Consider the following 21,022-nt stretch of genomic DNA (forward strand, 5'->3'; position numbering starts at 1 on the left):
ATTATTATTATTTATTATTTATTATTATTACAGCTGTTAAGGTTGTCGAGTACATTGACTATTTGGTGTTCATTCAAGTAGGCAGTTTCATATACCATTATTCACCTTTCTTTGATAATACAAGTAGTCCTTGTTTAGCAACCATAATTGGGATCAGCAACTCAATCATTAAGCAAAGTAGTGGCTAAGTGAAACATAATGATTTTAGTATTTTCCTTAAGCCAAGAGTAGAACCCATGAGGGAAACTTTATTTCAGACTGAGATTTCAGACTGCCAGAAAAAAGAAAAAATAAGCCATCCACAAAAGAGAAGGCAAAGAAGAATGCTAGGATAAGTTTTGAGGAACAGTAGAAAAATTGCATTGTCTGAATTCTTGGGCGAAAGTGGAACATTTATCTGGTTAGTATGGCAGCATTGCATCATGAAATAATTCTAAGTTTTAATGTGCCACTCTGTGAGTAATGATTCCTGACAGCCCAATACAGCAGGCTGTTGGAAGAAGAAATACAGTGTAGCTGCATTAAACAACAGAGCCCAAGTTGAATAGTTTCAAAAGCAAAAGCAAGATTTCAGAAAAGATTGAGAAAACACAGATATTGGATACAATCCAATATTTCATTTTCTATAGCTACTGTTGAAAACTATCCAGTCTACATTAGTCACTGTAGGATCTCCAGCTGCCAGCCAGTTCCTTCATTACAAATAGTCCTCGAGATATGAACATGATGAAGCCTGCCCATTATGGTTGCATATCGCAGCAATTGTTACATGAAACATAACAATCCTCCCATCCTTGCTCTCTCCAATGAAATGTAAAACAAACAGCCAGGTCGTTAAGTGGAGTGTGGGGGTGCATCCAGGTGGGGGAGGACTTTGAGGGTCTAATACAGGCCCAGGCCTGGCTGTCTGCCCTGGCCCTCCCAAGTCCTCCCCTACCCCTGAGACCCCATGCTCCACTTTCCATGTCTTGGAATGTCTTTCGAACAGGCCTTTTCCCACTCCTATGAGCTCCTCCTGGGCCTTAGGCCTGATTTCCACCCCACCATGCCAAACATGTTCTGGCTAGGAGAAAGCCGGGTGGACAGACTGAGGCAAGCCAGGTCTTTCAAATGCTTTAATGCTTAACAGGTTGCCAAACGCAGCAATTCACAACAAGCGCGTCTCAGGTAACTGGCAACAGCTGAGCCCTGTTTGACAGCTCTTTATATATACCGGCTTTCAAACAGGTAGCCAATCAGGAGCGAGAACAACGCCCCCTAGGCAGACGGACTGGAGGGAGAACTACTGCACATAGCAAAACATCCTTCTCTTCATTTACCTTTTGAAGAGCTTAGAGGCCCTCCAGAGGACTTGAATGGCTTCATTCTTTGTGCAGCCTCATGATACAGTTCCCCAAACCACCACCATTTTGTCTCACCCACAAAATGGCAGCCACATTTGGGTCACCACCTCATGGCCTGGCGACAAACTGCTTCATTTTGCTGCCTCAACATGTTACAGAAGCTGGTGTGTACCAAGACCCGTGGGTAGCCAAAGGACTGAGGCAGAGACAGGAATAAAAGGCTAACAAGTTTATTCCCTTAAGTACAGGCTAACAGTTTCAGAACCGGCTTAGAAAGAAATGCGCGCTGCTCGTTTGGACAGCTCCCTATTTATACAGGAGCTGTCAAACGATCAGCCAATCAGCTGTCAAGCGCTTTCCCGCTCAAACCTCTAGTCAGCGCACGCTCAGAACACAACACTCCTCCCCCCTTACATTCGCGCAGGCGTAGTCCTGTAAGTAAGCTGGACGCCGCCTGATGCGGCCTGATGCCCTAGGCCCTTCTGCTTCGCTTGGAGGTTCTGGCTGTTCGACCGAGGACTCTGCATCGGAGGACGGCGATCGCCTGGGCCGCCGGAGAACACAGGATGGTGCTGGCCCACCAAGTAAGTTGCCGCTTCGGTTTGGGACTGTGGCTGCTTGTTCCCTGCTGGCCTCTTCGTTTCCGTGCCCGGCGTCGGTCGTCGTGTCCGTCGGTGTTGGCAGGTCGGTTGACAGCTGCTGACTGATGGGAGATTGGTGCCTGCTCCGCAACTGGTCGCAGTGGCGTTTCCAGACTCTGCCGTTGAGGAGCCTGACCCTGTAGGAGCAGGGCCCGGTTTGGTCAATTATTATGCCCGGCAGCCACAAGGGATGTCCTACATAATTCCGGGCATACACTGCCTCCCCCTGGACGAAGGAACGGGACCCTCCCCGGGAATCCAAAGGGGTGGGCACGGAATAATTAGGGTGCAAACGGTCTAAAGTTGTCCTCAACCGTCGTCCCATGAGGAGCTCGGCTGGGCTAGTGTTTGTCTCTGGCGATGGAGTAGTATGTTGGGCCAGCAAGAAAGCGTCAATACGTTCCTGCCAGGGAAGGTGGTCTAGTTTGGAAAGAGCCTCTTTGACGGAGCGAACAGCGCGCTCCGCCAAGCCATTGCTAGCAGGATGGAAAGGGGAGGTGAGGGCATGTCGGATGCCCTGTGAAGCAAGGAAAGCTTCAAACTTGGTGGCTGTCAGTTGCGGTCCATTGTCGGACACCAACACATCGGGCAGGCTGTGGGTGGCAAACAAGCGGCGCAGGGTCGCGATTAGCGCGTCTGCAGTGGTGGAGGACATGTGGACGACCTCGACCCATTTCGAGAAGGCATCCACAGCGACAAAGAGCATGCGGCCGTGAATAGGGCCTGCAAAATCAACGTGAATGCGGGACCATGGGGTGGAAGGGGTTTCCCACGTTCGCGGCTCAGCTTTCGGTGGCAGCGCCTGGGCACCCTGGCATTGCGGGCAGTCGGCGACATGGGTGGCGATGTCATGGTCGAGCTTAGGCCACCAGACATAGCTCCTACCTAAGGCTTTCATTCTGACAATTCCCGGGTGAGCGTGATGTAGCTGTCGCAGGACGGTAGTCCTCAGTGAGGCAGGCACGACAACCCTATGGCCCCACAGCAAACAGCCGCGCTGAATGGAGAGCTCCGCCAGGCGTGACTTAAAGGGCAGGTACGCGATGTCAATGGGGTCTTTTGGCCACCCTCGCTTAACCCAGTCTAGTACCCGGGAAATTACCTGATCCCTTGCGGACTCCCGGACGATGTCGGCGGCAGAGCGGAAGGTTGAGGTCGTCTATTAGGAAGACAGGTGCAGCAGCAGCAGGGTCTTCCAAGGCTTCTGGCAGGGGGCAACGGCTGAGGGCGTCGGCGTGGGCGATCTGCTTCCCCGGCCTGTGTTTCAGCTGATATTCGTAGGCAGCAAGGAAGACAAACCAGCGGGTCATGCGTGGGGAGAGAACCTGCGGGGCAGGGCGATCTCCGGCCAGCAACGCGAGCAGGGGCTTGTGATCGGTGACAATTTGGAATGGCCGGCCGTACAAGTAATGGTGGAACCGGCGCACCCCGGCCACAATGGCAAGGGCCTCCTTATCAATTTGGGCACAGTTACGTTCAGCGGCAGAGAGCGTGCGGGAAAAATAGGCAACTGGCACCTCTGCTCCGCTGGGTAACTGGTGGCAAAGGACGGCGCCCACCCCATAGGGTGAAGCGTCACAAGCGAGCACAAGGGGCAAGTGTTCGCTGTACTGCACTAGCACATCGTTGGAAATTAGTAGGTGTTTGACCGCTAAGAACGCGGAGGCCTCCCGGCGGCCCCACACCCAAGGGGTGCCCGAGTCGAGGAGGCGATGTAGTGGCTCAGCGACTGTCGCCTTGTGGGGAAGGAAGACAGCGTAAAAATTAAGTAGGCCTAAAAAGGCCTGTAATTCAGCTCTATTCTTTGGAGCAGGGGCCTCAACGATGGCTTTGGTTTTGGCAGCCGTGGGGTGGATGCCACTGCCATCGATAAGGAACCCTAAGAATTCTATCTGGGATACCGCAACTTGGCATTTATCTCTCTTAACCTTCAGGCCCACTGTTTTGAATTTTTGGAGAACCATGCGCAACCGGGCCATGAGTTCATCCATGGAGGTGGCTGACACAAGGACGTCGTCAAAGTAGGGGACGACGCCTTGGAGTCCTTGGAGAAGCCGCTCCATTAAGCTCTGGAACAGTCCTGGGGCAATGCTGACCCCAAACTGCAGTCTGCGGCAACGGAATGCACCCCGGTGCGTGACAATAGTCTGTGCTTCAGCTGCTTCATCGTCCACGACCAGCTGTTGATAGGCTTGGGCGAGGTCGAGCTTCGCGAACACAGTCCCCTCGCCCAAGGTGTGCAGCAAATGTTGAACCACCGGTACTGGGTATGCGTGGGAAGGCAAGGCACGGTTGATTGAGCAGCGGTAGTCAGCGCAAATTCTCACGCTGCCATCTGGCTTGATGGGTAACACAATGGGTGTTTCCCATCTGGCATGGTCCACTGGCTCCAAAACGCCCTGAGCCACTAGTTTGTCCAATTCAGCGTCTACTTTTGGTTTGAGGGCGATGGGCACCCGGCGAGGCTTCATCCGTACCGGCTGTACGGACGGGTCGAGGTTAAAGGAAACCGGCGTGCCCGTGTACTTGCCTAATTTGCCATCAAAAACTTCGGGGAACTCGTTGACCAGGCAGTCGAGTGCATTTGAGCTGAGGTGGTGAATTCCGCTGATCTGTAGACCCAGGGACTGGAACCAGTCGAGGCCGAGAAGGCTGGGCAGCCGTCCATCGACTACGATGAGGGGTAGGCGGCCGTCAAACCCCTTGAACTGCACTCTGACCTTGCGGGTGCCAATTATTGGAATCAGGTTGCCCTGATAGTCTCTCAACGTGAGATGGCAATCGTTCAGCTGGCGTTTAGAAAGCTGCGGCACAATGCGTTTGATGGTGCTCCACGACACTATAGATGTTGCGGAACCGGTGTCGAGCTCCATCTCGCAGGGCTTCCCTTCAACCATGACCGTCAGTTGAATTTTCCTTTGCAGTTGGTTGCACGAGAGTCCACGGTGAGAGTTACGGAGAATGGAATGGCAGTCCACTCTTGCTTTCTTAGGGCCCTCTGTTCTGGGTCTATATGGCCGTGACCGCTCGGTCTGTGACTCGGAAGAGGACATGGGCTGTGCTGCTCGGCATACTCGAGCGATGTGACCCTTTCTGCCACAGCGCTGGCAGAGGGCTTGCCTGAATCTGCATTCAGCTCTTTCGTGGCTACCTCCGCAACCACTACATGCAGATTTAGGTTTGCCCTTCTGCCGTTGCCAGCTCTTCCTGTTCGCCTCATCAAGGCGGTTGATGTCCTCGTTATAGGTTTCAGCATCGGAATCTTCGCTTTCCGAGTCTGGCTGACTGGTCACTGTGTTAAAGGCATTGGCAGGCTGCGCGGCATTGGTGGCCCGGGCCTTCGCGATGGTGGCTAGGGAAGCAGCAGCTATTTCAGATGCCCGCACTTCGTCGAAGGCTTTCTGGAACGACAAATCTGATTTCGTTAGTAGCCTCTTCTGTAGCTTGAGGTCGCGGAGGCCACACACCAGGCGGTCGAGAAGAGCTTCATCCAAGTCCCGGAACTCGCAGTGCAGGGCGGCGGATCGTAGGGCAGCAACGTAGGCACTCACGGACTCCCCCTCAGCTTGGCTGCGCTGATGGAATGCGTGCCGGCTGGCTATTTTGGACGGGGACGGAGCATAATGGCTCGTCAGCTTTGCCATTAGCTCAGGCCACGGGACGGCCTTTATAGGTTCAGGAGCTGTCAGAGACCTGGCTGTGTGGAAAACGTCTGAGCCACACACGGACAAGAAAAACGCACATTTCCTCTCATCGGTCAGCTCGGTAAGGTCGTGTGCGACCAGGAAGCATTCAAATCGAGCCGTGTACGACTCCCAGGTCTCAGCTCCATAGTTGAATGGCGCGAAATTCAACGTGGCCATTCCTGTCAGAACCAACGACGTTTCGTCGCGGTAGAATTAAGCGCGGTTCTAGTGACTCAGCGAGTGACTTCAGCTGTAAGTGACTTCAGCTTCTCGTACCTCAGTTTGGCGATCCCACCCTCGTCGCCAGTGGTGTGTACCAAGACCCGTGGGTAGCCAAAGGACTGAGGCAGAGACAGGAATAAAAGGCTAACAAGTTTATTCCCTTAAGTACAGGCTAACAGTTTCAGAACCGGCTTAGAAAGAAACGCGCGCTGCTCGTTTGGACAGCTCCCTATTTATACAGGAGCTGTCAAACGATCAGCCAATCAGCTGTCGAGCGCTTTCCCGCTCAAACCTCTAGTCAGCGCACGCTCAGAACACAACAGAAGCCCCTCTCAGACAGCAAAACGAAGCACCTTGTCTGGTGGTTGACATTTTGCTCCCGCCTGTTTGTGGATGGAGGCAAAATGGCAGCCACATTCAAGTCACTGCCTCACAGCCCAGAGACAAACTTGATTTTGCTGCCTTAACAAGCTCTGCGTGATGCTGCAGAAGCTTTCTGTAGTATTCAAAACATCCTGCAGCACTGTGCAGACCTATCTAAGAATCTAAAAAGGTTAAATCATGGCAACTGGACCTTTTAATCTTTTAAAATACTTTTGGCCTGGATGATAGAGTCTTCATTTACAAGACCTCTCTAAGACAGAAATATGAAGCAATTTCTCAGATGGCTGCCATTTTGTTCCAATCACAAACAGGGGGGGGGGGACAAAATGGTTGCCACATTTGGATCACTGCCATGCGGCCTGGGGATACTTTGCCTGCCCTTCTTCCACAACATGAGGTGGCTAAAGCTTCGCAAGGTAAGTGTGGAGCATAATGGGCTTGTGGGGAGGAGATCCAAGCACTGCAGGATTCCAGCAGAATGGGATAGGAGGGAGGAGAGGTGGGATGGCACTGCAGAGACTTTTTGGTGGGTTATACGAGCAAACGATGGCAGACCCTCTGCAATCGCCATAATTTTGAAATTATGGGTCATATATAGCTTTTTTGGAGGGGGGGTATCTGTGATAATCTCAAACATTTGTTAAATGACTTGTCATACATCAAAGAGTACCTGCACTTAGCTTTGCATACAGCAAATCTTCTCTGGTTTCAACATAAATGTCTTGAAGTCTCCCCCTTTTGCCAATACTTCATATACTTTTCTTTCTCCTATGACCACTATGACCTCTGGGAAGCAAGGTTTTCAATCCGCAAAGCGAAGTCCAAAAGTAGAGAAGAATTCATGGGTTGCTATCCCTCTTCTCAAAATGCACTCCAGAATTCACTCAAATGCAGAAATCCATGACAGAAAGCACCAAAGTATGGCTGACTTATCACATGCTGGTTCATCACCGGCAATTTCCTGATAATGTAATAAAACCTTATTTAAACATAAGAATTCAGGGCTTATTTTTGTGACCATACAAGCCCTAAAGTTGTTAGTTACATGAACATTCCAGAGTTTGTACTAAAAGCAGTGAATTTTCATCAATTGAAGTTATCCCTATAGAGATTTATTGTCTACAGTGAAATTATCTGAATTTTATCAATTAAGGAGAAATTCAGTCTACTGGTAGATAGTAAGACTACCAAGTCTGTATTTCCTATCATTTTCACTATCAGAAGAAAATGCCTTTTAGAATCAGTTGTTAAGAAACATGCAGGGGAAATTATCCTGTTTTGGGAAAGCTGTGGACAGCTTTGCTGGCTTTTCAAAGGACCAGAATATTCAACTTTGCCTTGAACCACTATGTCTCTTATGTTGAATCCCCGCAGTTAAGACCACTGGGAGATGGACGGCTACTGACGGACTCTGATTGGTCGAGAGACAGTAAGCTCCAGCGGGAGAAAGCGCGGTTGTTGATTGGTTGCCCGTTTGACAGCTATCATATAAATAGCTGTCAAATGGGCTCTGCGTTGTTCGGTTCTAGTAGAAGTTGTTGGAAAAAGTTTTATTTATTTATTTATTTATTTATTTATTTATTTATTTATTTATTTATTTATTTATTTATTTATTTATTTAAAAATTTTATATGCCGCCCAATCCCAAAGGACTCCGGGCGGCTTACAAAAAAAATATAAAAAATGTAACAACAATACAATTTAAAACAACAGTCATCCCTCATGAATTCATTCTAGTCGGGGCTGGACCTCAACAGTGAGGTCAACAGCCCCAGGCCTGCCGGAACAGCCAAGTTTTTACGGCTTTCCTGAAGGCCATCAGAGTGGGTATGGTCCGGATTTCCAGGGAGGAGCTGGTTCCAAAGAGTCGGAGCAGCCACCGAGAAGGCTCTCCTCCGAGGGCCCGCCAGCTGACATTGTTTGGCCGACAGCACCCGAAGGAGGCCCAATCTATGGGATCTTACTGGTCACTGGGAGGTATGTGTCAGCAGGCGGTCTCGAAGGTATTCTGGCCCTAAGCCATGTAGGGCTTTAAAGGTGATAACCAACACCTTGAATTGAGTCTGGAGACCAATAGGTAGCCAGTGCAGCTCACGGAGGATAGGTGTAACGTGGGTGTACCTCGGCACACCCACTATCACCCATGCGGCCGCATTCTGAACTAACTGCAGTCTATGAACGCTTTTCAAGGGTAGCCCCATGTAGAGCGCGTTACAATAATCCAGCCTCGAGGTGACAAGGGCATGAGTGACCGTTAGAAGCGCATCCCGATCCAAATAGGGCCGCAATTGGTACACCAGACGAACTTGGGCAAAAGCCCCCCTGGTCACAGCCGACAGATGATGTTCCAATTTCAGCTGCGAATCCAGGAGGACTCCCAAATTGCGAGCCCTCTCTGAGGGGCGTAAATTTTCTCCCCCCAGGGTTAAAAGTTGAGTTGTATTGCACTCATCGCCTCAGTTATTTTGTGTATTAGAAACTGCTACAATACACTACATCTTATATTTTAATTTCATTTAAATTAATTCACCTTTACCTTTTAGAATTAATGTTAAACTGCTTTGGAAATACATGTTTTGAATTAAATCAACATATTTAACTCTTATGAACAATAATTTAACTTAAGCTAGTTAAATAAAAACTTAATCATCCTGATGTTAACAAACTTCAATTCCCAAAAGCTCTAGCTAGCTTGGGATGCTGAAAGTTGTACTGTAGTTTGATAGCATTTAAATGGCACTGCTTACTTATCTTTGGAAAAGATAATACTATTTCCTTTAACAAAATAATCAGCTAAATTTAACAATATTTTACTGATGTGTTTTAAAGAAATGTTATGAATAAAAATGAATTCATATATGTATTGTTAATGTCCCTAGAAAGCTTTTTACCAAATATTAGAAGCACATTAACAAAATGGTTTGAAGAAGTATACAAAATGTTCCTTATTGCTGAGTGAACTGATTTACTTAGGTGAAATAAACAATAAGTTTATCAAATGTTTGTTTGAAAAGAAATGCTTAAATAATCTCACTTTCACAAATGGACTTTTATTTGAATTATAATTCTTGTCTTCATTCTTTAGTTTGAATTCCAGACATTGCTGGTTTGAAATTAAATGTTCTTATACTATTGTTACTATGAATTCAACTTTAAATTGTTTTAGGATTTTATTTGTGAACTATCTTGAAATGGCATTTTATTCTCAAGGAGTATAAAAAGGGTAAATTCAATTTACCTGATAAAATTTGTATTTTCATATCTGTCTTATTTATGTGATTAACATGTTTCTCTCTTCCATATCTTATCATTCATCTATTCAAAATGAAACCCTGACTATAAGGAAAGGCCTTAGTCCACTCTTTGCTCCCCAGAATCAGATTAATCTTGATCTTCTCTATTTGATTTGCAAACATGTTTATATTTAAAGGAAAGATGAAAAAGTCATGAACAGCAACAGCAAAGAAATAACTGGAGGGAGGGGCAGGAAATAGATTTGAGATCATGAAAATAGAGTAACTATGAATAACACCTAAGCAAACACTGCTATCTGGAGTTCCAGCTGTAGCATAAGGTAAAAGTACTTGGCACATGCTGAAACAAACCCTCAACAGTTTGTATGCCGTTTGTGTGTCTGTGTGTGTGTGTGTGTGTGTGTGTGTGTGTGTGTGTTTATGAAATACATTACTAGGAGGGAGCAAAACAGCATTGGAGAGAAGAAAGGAAAGGAATAGCTTTTGAAAAAGGATTGTGCAGAAGACTGAAAGAATTAGATACAGCAATACAGAAAAGCTTGGTGTTGAAAATGAAATATTTTTGTTATTATTACTTTGCACAGAGCAATTAAGATGCATCTTTATAATATTGATAATACATAACACTGGATAAAACATTCTGGGTTACATAGAATTTGCCCAAAATTTATGTGACTGGTATTCCTAAAGCATAAAAAGGCAAAAATGTCCACAGAGCTTTTTTTATTAGCTCCTAACTTATTATAGCTCAAAAGCATATTTTGAGTACTATTTATAATTTATGTATTTATATAAATTGCCATTGCTATACATAGTATGCTCTAAACTATGAAGACATATAAACTCAATATGAGCTTCATTTCTTTTACCAGAAAATAAACTTTAAAAAAATAATTTACATTAATTTTCTTTGAACTACAGAGGAACATAAATTCAAACAAAATACAATTCAATACAAGTTTTAAAAAATATAAAAAATCTAAATAAAGCAAAGATGAAAAAAGGAAATAGATGAAGTTTTCTTCTATTATAGTACAGATATGATTACATCTGTATTAAAATTATTACAACTCAAATTTAAAACAACAAATTGAACCTTGTTTTGGAACCAGTAATAAAGAAATATGGTTCAGATTAGAACTTTGTCATTTTTTAAGGATATTTGTTACATTTTTCCTACCTATTTGTTGTATTTAAATTGTCTCTTTATACTATTACGCCTTGTGTGCTCATAATCATTTCTGAAACAGCTGCAGGAGGTTTTACTTTCTGTTGTTTATGCTATTTCACTACAACTTACTCTACATGGGGCTGTCCTTAAAGACTCTTCAGAACCTTCAGTTGGTCCAGGATGCAGCAACTTTAGACATTAAGCTTAACACTTAAGTTTGCTTGTATAATACAAATGCAGAAGTGGCATTGACTGCCACTTAGGTTTCAAGCACAACATAATATGCTGTTTATTAGAAGGAATATGGGGAATAATGATTTGTTCCTCACAAGATACTAATTTCATTTTTGTTCTAGCTCACAGTTCAGACCACGTGGTTATTAATGAACGCAATCAATTCACTTGTTTTGTTGTGGCATCCTCATAAACCAATAGCTCCGAATGTTAGAAGCGAAAGTGAATGCCTATGCAGCAATCATGGCATCTTAGAGATTCACTTTGAGCATTAAGAAAACCAAACTCTTGATAGCTCATTAAAAGAAAAATATATATTATTGTACAGTCAAATCACCAAGAGTCAACAGAGAGCTAGAAAGTCAATTGCAGCATTGCTCAGCAGCCATTAAAGAATAGTGCCTTCTTTGGTGTTAGCTGTGTAGAGTGACAGCCTAAAAATAAAAATGAATGTTCTAAGGGCATGACCAGAACTGAAGTTGACAGGTAATGCAGAAGGCCAATGGCAATGCTTTCAACAAATATTTCTATCATATGTGCAATTGGCCACAACAAAGAAGACACATAGAGAAAATAGCATTCTTCCTAGCTGGATGCCCTGAATAATAAGCTACATTAGTAGATGAAGAAGACATCTTTAAAGTCTTGTTTCAGAACTTTAAAACCTTGTTGGAGATATTTGAGGCCTATTGTGTACTGCAAAAAATGTAACTTCTGATGGATTTCTCTTCAAATACTATCTATAAAAAGATATTAACAGTGACAATTGAAGAATTTATAGCAGATCTGTTAAGATTTTATCTTGAACTTTAGTATGTTGACTGAAACTTTGATCAGTAATTAAATTGTTTTAGGGTCTTCCAATAAACTCACCACAGCAAAGACCAAGGAATTGGTGAGTAGATCAGTTCCTTGGCACCTGTGTGGATAAGAAGAGAACAGGAGATTGTCCATTTGTGCTCTGGACAATTGCTCCTCAGGAGAAGACTACTGTTTTTCACAAGTTTGAATGCCAGGAGATGACAGGATTAGTTATCATAAAAGACCTGGCTTTTCTCCAAAGTGTTGGAAGAAGATTAAATGATTACATATTAAAATTGTTTTGGCAACAGATTTCTGTTGTTTTTATTGCATTAATTGGTTGAGTTTTATAACTTATAATTATTTCATATGCCTTTTAATTTTTGATTGGGAGCCACCCAATTTGGTTGGAAAATGGGTGGCTGTATAAATGTTTTAAATAAATAAAAGAAATCTTGCTCGCAACCATGATGGAGGATTTTAAAGGATATTAAATTCAATAGCAGTAGATTTATATACCGCTTCATAGGCCTTTCAGGCCTCTCTAAGCGGTTTACAGAGAGTCAGCATATTGCCCCCAACAATCTGGGTCCTCATTTTACCCACCTCGGAAGGATGGAAGGCTGAGTCAACCCTGAGCCGGTGAGATTTGAACCGCTGACCTGCTGATCTAGCAGTAGCCTGCAGTGCTGCATTTAACCACTGCGCCACCTTGGCTCTTAAATTCACAAACTTCACTTTCTAATCTCTTTCAGAAATTGCTTGTTAATTACTTCTAAGCTGTGAGAGACTTTCGCAATGACAAAACTGAAAATGTCAGAGTTTGCCTTCAATCCTGGATTTTAATCCTAAACTTAAGAATTTAAAGAATCTGATTTAAACAGCAAAAAGCTACATGGGGTTTTGATCTTAGAAAGTTATAAATGGACTAAAGGTCCATATAAAATTGGAATGAAACTTCCAATACAATTTTGGAATTAATTATAAACTACAAACAGCCTATATTTCACCCCTGGTTGTTCCATGAGCTCTACAGGATCTCATTTGGCTTCCAAGTGCAATTCAGGGTACTATTTATCATCTATAAAACCAAACATGACATGGGACCAAGTCATTTGTAGAAATATCTGTCTCTGTTTCTGCCAATCCCATTAGATCCAGCAGTGGGAGCATGCTCTGGATTCTGTCTATTAAATAGTCCTTGCCACAACACTGCCCTCTAGAATACAATACTTCCTGAGGTTCATAGAACTCTGCACTTCTGAGGTTTCAGAAGTCTTTGAAGAAGGCTGTTCCCTTGAGCAGGAGGTTGGAATATTAAGTGAGCACATCACAATGAGTTTGCTTTTCTTATTCTTGGAATTAAGTTTTTCCTTGACTGTCGTTACTTTTCTTACTAATAGATTTGGTCTAATTTATCCGATATGTGTCAACTAGAGTCACAACTGTGAAATGAGAAGTTATGCAAGTTGATGCAATAAATAAAATATTAGTAAAATGCATTTCTAGGCATTTAATAGAGTCTAAATTACTAAGTATAAATCACTTGCTAATGAACAATTAGAAATCCTATTATGATGATACAAAAATCAGATGACTACTAACTGGCATAAAGAGTGGTTTTCTCTACTTCTTTACTGCCATCTATAGTATTGGTTACCCAGATCTTTGAGTCCAGATCTGATCACTCTGTTCCTATTTTCTAACATAAAATGAAGAGTTTAATCAAAGCACAAATAACAATATACCATATTTTTTGGACTATAAGACTCACTGGACCATAAGATGCACCTAAATTTACAGGAGGAAAAAAAAAGAAAAAATAGTTTTTGGCCTCCCTGGTTGCCAGAAGCACTCTGCAGTGCTCCACACACTCCATTTTTGCCAAAAACAGGCCTGTTTTTGCCAAAAATGGGCCCGTTTTTGGCATGCAGAGTTCTTCTGGGGTCCTGGGAGGATTAAAATGCGATACACCAAGGTCTTGGGAACCCAAAAATGGGCCTGTTTTTGGCAAAAATGGGGTGTGCGGAGCACTGCAGAGTGCTTCTAAGGTCCAAGGAGGGCAAAAACATGATGCACAGAGAGTTCAGGAGGCCAAAAACGCTTGTATGTGGTCTATAAGAAGCATCTAAATTTCTACCCACTTTTTGGGGGGAGGGGGAGTTACATCTTATAAAATACAGTAGTTGAGTGTTGTATGTATGTGTAAGACCAGCTTGTCAAGGGCTCTTTAACAGAAACAGATTGTTACAGCATAGGCCTCTAAAGAAAAAGTTATTCAGTGTTTGAGAATACATGGCTATAAATAATATTCTGGCAGTGGCAGCAACAATACACAACAATCTTCAAGGGTTATTCTCCCACGCTTACTCCTATTATGTGGCATATTATGTATTATATGCCTATAGCTTAACATTCTATTTTATATACAATTTCATTTTTCAAACAACTGAAACTTCAAGTAGCTACTTTAGACACATTAATGACATACTGTTTGTGACATTAAGTAAACCATGGTTGAAGAAGTAAAAAACCATTGTTGCTCTAAACTGCAAATAGATCCAATCACAGAAATAGTAGCTCATTCTTCCTCCTCTACAGAGGCCAAATATTTCAATTTTTCCAACAGTTGGCACTTCTGAGCCTTAAATGACTATATATAAAGTAAAAGATGGCCTACTGACTTAGACACATTTTTCCCCAAATCAAATTTCTGTTCAGGAAAAGTAAATGTGTGATCCACATGTACATGTGAAAAACAAAGAAACCAAGAACAGCAGAGATGATGTTGCAGAAGTAAATTCACTGGTGGTCAAACCTATTTCTTATCAAGAAATTTCTTATTATTTTCCAAACCAGTAGTTATTTAATGACAATTTAATCATTAGTCTGACCCTGGATTATCAGATCATAGCTAAAATAAGCCCACATTCAAAATGTTATAAGTACCAGCTATAATTAAAGAATTAATGTTAACATAATTTGATTCATGATTTAGATACCATATTAAAAGCAACCACAATAATTATGGTTTAGTATGCCATATAGAAGAGATCTAGCATAAAAACAACAGAGAGATAGTAACCTGTTTACAACATTTAATCACTGTATGACAACCAATTGATCAGATTAGATTAATATCAGAATACTGTGAACTGCTTTGGATATAAAGATTTATCAAAGAATGCTTAAAGGAAAAGAAGCAGGTCATCATGTTTATAAATTGTTTCAGTAATATTCCCCAAGGAATACATGTACAAAAGAAATCTAAACTATATCCCATAACTTCATAGAAAATAAAGCAAAATATTGCTAAGATTATCATTCCGTTACAAGTGACTGTCTAGAAAAACAGTGTTAAGTTTCCTCTCCTTCCTAGACTTTGTATTTCTAAAGTAACCTCAGAACCTTTTTCCCCCCTGCAAGAGTACAGAAGCTACTCTTTCAGCAGTAGACTAAGCCTAGAGTATGGGCTCATGGGCCAGATCATAATTATTAATTATACCTGTGGGGGGAGTAGTTGTCACTACATAATCTGAAGGTTTGCCCAATTAGCATTCTTCTCCTGCATTCCATTCCATTAAAAGAAAATGCTGACATCTTCCCTGTTGGCTCTCTCAGCAGATGTGCCATAAAGAACTCCCCTGGGCTTTTCCAACAACCTCATGTTTTGCTTCACAATCCAATTCTCCACAGAAAAGTATCCTTGTGTGCATGTCCAGTCATATTTTGATATAAGTACATAAAATGTATCTATTGTTTCTCAAGAGACAGAAGAGTCAGATGTATAATCTGGCAGAATGTACAAATCAAAGAGAACTAAAACAGGTATTTGGGCTGCATTCTTGGGTAGTGAGATTGGTGGCATAGAAATTCAATAAAAACAAGACAAGTCTTATAAAGAGGGGAAAATTTCCGGATAGTCTTCTTCTCTATCAGACCATCCCTAGCTTTTTTCCAAATGTTTCCTCAAAGTTTGGCTTTCACAGCATCCTGAAATATTCCTAAAGTATAATTTTATACTAAAATAATTTTTCAGATATGTAGAATATGTATAATATTTTATAAAGAAAAAGAAAATACTCTGGCAGTGTTAAAGGACAGAATTTATCCTGTGAGCAATACAGCATTTTCCCCAAACTTAGTGCCTCTCAGATATGTTGAAACCCCTATACCCAGCTGGAAGGTAGGAAAAGAGAAAGGATGCTCTTCTTCCCACCCCACATAATGTTGATGAGATTGGGAGTCATCCTTTCCTACCATCATTAGTACAATAATCTGATTGGGATACCTTAGATTTCTATTTTTCACATGAACAAAATACTCAATGTGTAAATAATCTTTATATTAGTCTTGTATATTAGGCTAGAAACTATATCCCATATTGTTGTAGACTAGAGTAGGATGCTATGAAGAAATGGAATCTATGGCTTGTCTTGTCCGTTGCCAACTATGGAGTTTATAACTGATGCAATATTGGAAGTAGGGACTTTATAAGTTCATTTTTATGAAGCATGACTCTATGAGTATTTAGAAATGTCCTGCTGAAATTATACATTGTCTCTATAAAATGTTCCTGGAACTGCAATCTTACTTAAAATGATTTCTCCTTATAGCAAACTTTATTAGCTGTTTGGGGATGATCTTGAAAAGCTAAGCAGAACTGGGCTTGGTTAATAGCTAAATAGAGATCATTAGCTCAATACAACTAAATACACATTTTTCTGCTAAGGCATGATGTGGCTTGTTTAATTTAGCATATTGTGTGGACCAAATCATTGTAATTGTAAGCCAGGTTTATGGTTTAATGTCAGACTCAGTCAATTGTGTTTTATTTAATATCATGGTTAGGGTTAGGGTCTAAATTTTTCCAAAGAGGCAACTTACAAATATATGCTCTTCAAATCTCAGAATTCTCAATAATGACCAGGCTGAGGTGTGTGTGTGTGTGTGTGTATCTGAAAGTTGCATAACATTAATTTTAATCCCTAGCCAATATTATTTCCAATGCCAAAAATAAACCATCCACCAATTCTCTACCATTGCTTCCATTTGCTAGAGTTGGCCTTTATCAAGAGCACAATCATGGAAATCGGAAAGTAAGGAAGGGAAGACCTCTTCAGAGATAATGAATAAAACTGAAAGGTAAAAAGCAAGCACTGGGAAGATAAAAGCATCAAACATCTTGCCATAGTGCCATTCTTATATTTCTTGCTCTAATGTCACAATTATACTGGTCTATGTAAAATTGCCTGCTACTCTTGCCATTATAGACTAGCCAATCTCCCAATATCAAAGGCCAAGAGATATAAGCTGGAGACTCTGAGCTGGCAGTTTCCTGACTTTCTGGCTACACAGAAACAAAACACCCAAGGGATAGTTGGAAATGACATATACTGTGCCTGCCGAAGGCATCTATTTCTTGGAGCAGACAGAGTAATAGAAATACCAAATTATTTTTATCTGCAGACCATGATTTCCTAAAAGCAGAACAACAAATATGTCAGGCAGAGAGGTAGGCAAAATAAAAGGCAATGGAGAGATCCGACTTATTTTCTAACTTTGAGGGAAGAGATGGTAGATTTGGGATTCATCCCAGCAGCCTTGTACCCCCATCTGCTTCACTGCTTGTCACTAAACATACAAGGTATATATACAGAGATAGTGGGAGAACCAACAAGGCAGGTTTGGACAGCAATTCAAAGAACAGAAAGCAATGTTGGAGGTCGTCCCATGTTTTTGAGTCTCCGTTCCAACATGATTCAGGAAGACAGTCCTTCCCAGGGTTAAGTGACATGATTCCCCTAGGGGACAGGAATTACTGCTTGAAATATTTGCCAAAATAGATTCAAGGGAGAGCAGCTAAACTAAAAATAAATATTAGAATGCAATGAAAGTATTGAGACTTCATTTAGATCTCCATCTAATCAAAACATAGAAGGTAGTTAAAATCATCTCCTTACTCTTCATGCCCATTGTTTGACCATAGGGAAGCCTCTAGCACAGCATTCTTCTCTCAGGCATTCCCCCCAACACACACACACACACACACACACACACACACACACACACACACACACACACACACAGAGAGACACCAGACATTGCCCCCTCCCCTGCACCGAGGTGCTATGTTCCTTGTTAGGTTGCTGGGGGGAGTAAACCTCACCCAGGTAACATTTCCTTCCTAGAAGCATGGAGTTACAGAGCATTCTTCTTCCCAAGTCCCAACCTAGCCACTTCCATTCTGTTAAGGTGCCAGGGGTGCCTCACACTCACCTGTATTTCTTCAGATACTCGTGTTGACCAGCAAGTGAAGAGTTAACGCTGCCAGCTTTGGCTGGCCTCGTTCCCTGCAAGGTGTCCTGCCAAGAAATCGGGAAGCATACTTAATCCGTTACACCAGGAGGAGGAGGAGGAGGAGGCAATAGGATGGAAAAAGGTTGCGCGGCGAGACTTCGCCTAAAGCCGACCCGGGGCACGGCGGTACCCTGGATGCCCGTGTGACACGGAATCAGCCTAGAGAGGGAAGAGGGAAGAGCAGTTCTCAGGGAGACTCCGACGTGAGAAGGAAAGGAAATGGGAAGGCGAGGGCCAACCTGTGCCCATCCACGTTTGGGGGTGCAATCACCCAAGCCGTCCCTTGCGATTCTGGCTCCCACCTGCCAACCAGCCGGCGCCAACTCCACGCCCCGCCGCTCGCTCTTTGCCGGGGCAGGCAGAAAAAGCTCGGAGGGGGCAGCCGCTCAGAGAACGACACAGACCCTCCGCCAGCCCGTCCGTCTTCCCTCCTTTTTGGTTGCGCCGCCAATTCCTCCTCCCCCTTCGCACGTGGTCATTCACGCTTTCTTCCTCCGGATTCCTGACAGGAGGAGCCCGCCCGCAATTATTTATACCGTCAACAAATCCCCCCGAAGAGTAATCTTCACCTGCCGCAGCTGGCGGGCCCCAGGCAGGGCTGGATCCATTGGGCGAGAAAAGGGCGATGGATGAGCGGAGTTCTCCTCAACATCCGCGGGAGGGCGGAGGAAATGGTTCTCTTTATTTCTCCCCAAATGCCGCGGAAAAGGGTAAGAGACACAAATGACCATGTGCCACGGCGGCGGCGGTTGCAGTGGAAGTGTACCGCTGCACCCTATAGGCGCCCCCCCCCCGCGCGCTTTGTCGCCTTCTCCTTTGGAAAAAGGGAACGAGGCTCGTCCAAAAGGAGGATGTGCTACGTGTGCCGTTTGTGTTTTGCTTGTGGCATCAACCTGTGAGGGTGGTTGGAAACAGCTGGACTTGTTGCATGCGGTGGAGCTGACTGCCAGGGATGATTCTCGGGGGCACCGTTGCAGGGAGCTGCGGTGTTTAGGCATAAACCCAGACGCAGCTCCTGGTAAGCAGGTCCCGCTGAAATTAAAAGAGGTTTCCTCTGGAACACGCAACCAACCCATGTGCACAGTTTGTTTCTGTGGGGGTTGGGAGAAGGGGAAAGGTTATTTTGGAGTGAATCACAAACAAGTGGAAAACTCTGGTCATGGGTACAATCGTGGACCGTTACCCTAGAACATTTTTTCCCAGTAATATTTGCAATCAAGACTAGCACCAAAGTAAGGCCAAATGAAAAGATTTAAAATATCTGGAGAGGGAGAAAGGCTTGTGCAAAAATTCATCCATAATAATATCTGTTATGTAATGCAATATAGAAGTCCTTTTTGAGGGTTGGATTTTTCCACTTTCAGCTTCAGAATGGCAGAGTTAAAACTGGCAAAAGGAATTGGCATTCTCCCCAAATCTGCAATATAGATTGGTTATAATTGTAATCAGATCTTGATTATCCTTTCATCAATCGAGGACTGTGAACAGATATGAATAGATAGAATGATTAGATTTGTTGTAAAACTAATTCCAGTATTAGTTTTTATACATTAAGGTGTTAGTTAAATTCATTAGAGTAGCTCTCCTTGTAGAGCTTCAGAGAGAGCTATGTAATCTGAAAGTCCTCTGGATGCTATGGTATGTTCTGAGCCCAATATGTTTTGCTCAGTAAAAGAATACATGGGAAATGATAAGTATTAAAAATGTTTTATTTTTTTATTTCAATAATGTATACATATAAGAAACAGCATTTTTTCTTGGTGGATATTTCCTGAAATAATTGCATTCTTTACCTCTTTTGTTATTTTAGTATGTATTTTTATTGCTTCTCAAACTCATTTTTTTGTGATATTCAATAACAGGCAGTCAGCTACGTTGTAGGTGGGTGAAATCACAATTAGATTTTCAAAAGTGACTTTACCTTTTAAGCAGTTAGGTAATACTGTCAATTTTGGGATTTATGCCTTTTCCATGCAAGGCTACCCAAACAGACTTTCCTTGACTTAATGCCCTTCAGATAATGCCCTTCAAGTCCCAAATTTTCCATTTTGGTAATCCACCATACCTAGAAAGATGCTATCCTAAGATAATATCCCTACAAACTTCTTTTATATACTTAATCAACTCCAAATCCGTCTTTAGGGAGAAAATGGCGTGTTGTTGAAAAGGTAAAGGTTCCCCTCACACATATGTGCTAGTCGTTCCCGACTCTAGGGGATGGTGCTCATTTCCATTTCAAAGGTGAAGAGCCAGCGCTGTTCAAAGATGTCTCTGTGGTCATGTGAGCGGCATGACTAAATGCCAAAGACACACAGAATGCTGTTACCTTCCCACCAAAGGTGGTTCCTATTTTTCTAGTTGCATTTTTACATGATTTCAAACTGCTAGATTGGCAGAAGCTGGGACAAGTAATGGGAGCTCACTCCGTTACATGGCGCTAGGGATTCAAACTGCTGAACTGCCAACCTTTCTGATTGACAAGATCAGCATTTTAGCCACTGAGCCACTGCGTCCCTGATGTGTTGTTACCAAAGTCCTACTTGTGTCAATTTGGAGCACTCCTGGATAATTGAACCAAATCTATTGAAAAATTGTGGATTTTCTGTAGCACAATTATTCAATTTTTCCATATATTTGTTATTCAATTGTTCCAAATAAAATATGGGTATTAGACTTCTGTTTGGTTGAAATGCCTATAACATCACTGTCCTATTCCCAAAGCAACAAATATTTCAGCCCCACCATCATATCCAACTGTGACCCTTGAAAGTGCAGAAGTACTTTTTAAAAAGTCCCTGTCTACAAAAAGATCACACTCCCTACAGAAAACTCTTGAAATAGAATCCAGAGAGGGGAAAAAAGAAAAAAGAAAAATAGTGAAACCTTCTACTTTATTGACACATTATTTTGGAACAAATTTCATAGC

General features: G+C 42.9%; 2 long non-coding RNA genes across 2 annotated transcripts in view; one reads left to right on the top strand and one right to left on the bottom strand.

The window, feature by feature from the left end:
- The window catches only part of LOC106542401 (uncharacterized), a 73,263-nt gene extending 54,758 nt beyond the window's left edge, over positions 1-18,505 (bottom strand). Inside the window, exons 1-2 of the long non-coding RNA XR_015695978.1 lie at positions 18,399-18,505; positions 18,016-18,101 (exon numbers count right to left, since the gene is read on the bottom strand). This is a non-coding gene — a long non-coding RNA (uncharacterized LOC106542401). The remainder of the gene's footprint in view (positions 1-18,015; positions 18,102-18,398) is intronic.
- Positions 18,108-21,022, top strand: part of LOC148048109 (uncharacterized) — a 74,469-nt gene continuing 71,554 nt past the window's right edge. The window contains exon 1 of the long non-coding RNA XR_015695977.1: positions 18,108-18,806. This is a non-coding gene — a long non-coding RNA (uncharacterized LOC148048109). The remainder of the gene's footprint in view (positions 18,807-21,022) is intronic.

The sequence above is a fragment of the Thamnophis sirtalis genome, unplaced genomic scaffold (genome assembly GCF_051295495.1).
Source record: "Thamnophis sirtalis isolate CommonGarterSnake01/CBP01778 unplaced genomic scaffold, rThaSir2_p1.2 scaffold_3, whole genome shotgun sequence".
Lineage (NCBI taxonomy): Eukaryota > Metazoa > Chordata > Lepidosauria > Squamata > Natricidae > Thamnophis > Thamnophis sirtalis.